At 44.6% G+C, this 1,114-nt stretch overlaps 1 protein-coding gene across 2 annotated transcripts in view; it reads right to left on the reverse strand.

Annotated features, from left to right (window-relative positions):
* The window catches only part of TMEM205 (transmembrane protein 205), a 13,421-nt gene that overhangs the window by 2,774 nt on the left and 9,533 nt on the right, over nt 1-1,114 (reverse strand). The window lies entirely within an intron of this gene.

Consider the following 1,114-nt stretch of genomic DNA (forward strand, 5'->3'; position numbering starts at 1 on the left):
CCCTGTACCATCATATTACAGTCACCCAGCTCCTGAGTGTCTTATTACCCCTGTACCATCATATTACAGTCACCCAGCTCCTGAGTGTCTTATTAGCCCTGTACCATCATATTACAGTCAGCCAGCTCCTGAGTGTCTTATTAGCCCTGTACCATCATATTACAGTCACCAAGCTCCTGAGTGTCTTATTACCCCTGTAATATCATATTACAATCACCCAGTCTCTGAGTGTCTTATTACCCCTGTAACATCATACTACAGTCACCCGGATTCTAAGTGTCTTATTACCCCTGTAATTTCATAATACAGTCACCCGGCTCCTGAGTGTCTTATTACCCCTGTAACATCATATTACAGTCACCCAGCTCCTGAGTGTTGTATTACACCTGTAATATCATATTACAATCACCCAGCCCCTGAGTGTCCTATTACCCCTGTAATATCATATTACAGTCACCCAGCCCCTGAGTGTCTTATTACTCCTGTAAGACTCCTGTAATATTCAGGTTGTTGGGTAGATTTTATACCCCTGTAGGCTGTACACTTTCCCCCAGTGTCATGTGGTGGTAATACGTGGCCTGGGATGACAGATATTGCTGTGTCATTATGCAGTGAGGCCAATAGATAAGATAGAAGCTATTGGCAGTAACAAACATTAGTTGAGCTCTTCATCTCAGGGTCGGTGGTGGTTGTATTTGTAATAAACAATCTCTAAAAATAATGTATATGGGGTCAGGATAGTGTTAGTGAGCTCACGTCACAGCAAGCAGTCCTGTAATTGGCTTTGTATTCCGATAGGAGTCTATAGAAAAGTAAAAGAAACTTAAAGCACCTCAGAGCAGGTTACAAAAGCTCAACTGGCATGCAGGCTCTGAAATAAACACTTACACACCTACACACTTCTCCACTGATCACCATCCCACCTACACACTTCTCTACAGACCACCACCCCATCTATACACTTCTCCACTGACTAGCACCCCACCTACACACTTCTCCACTGATCACCATCCCACTGTCACACTTCTCCACTGACCACCACCCCACCTACACACTTCTCTACAGACCACCACCCCATCTACACACTTCTCCACTGACCACCACCCCACCTACA

This window comes from Pyxicephalus adspersus, chromosome 2, assembly GCF_032062135.1.
Source record: "Pyxicephalus adspersus chromosome 2, UCB_Pads_2.0, whole genome shotgun sequence".
Taxonomy (NCBI): domain Eukaryota; kingdom Metazoa; phylum Chordata; class Amphibia; order Anura; family Pyxicephalidae; genus Pyxicephalus; species Pyxicephalus adspersus.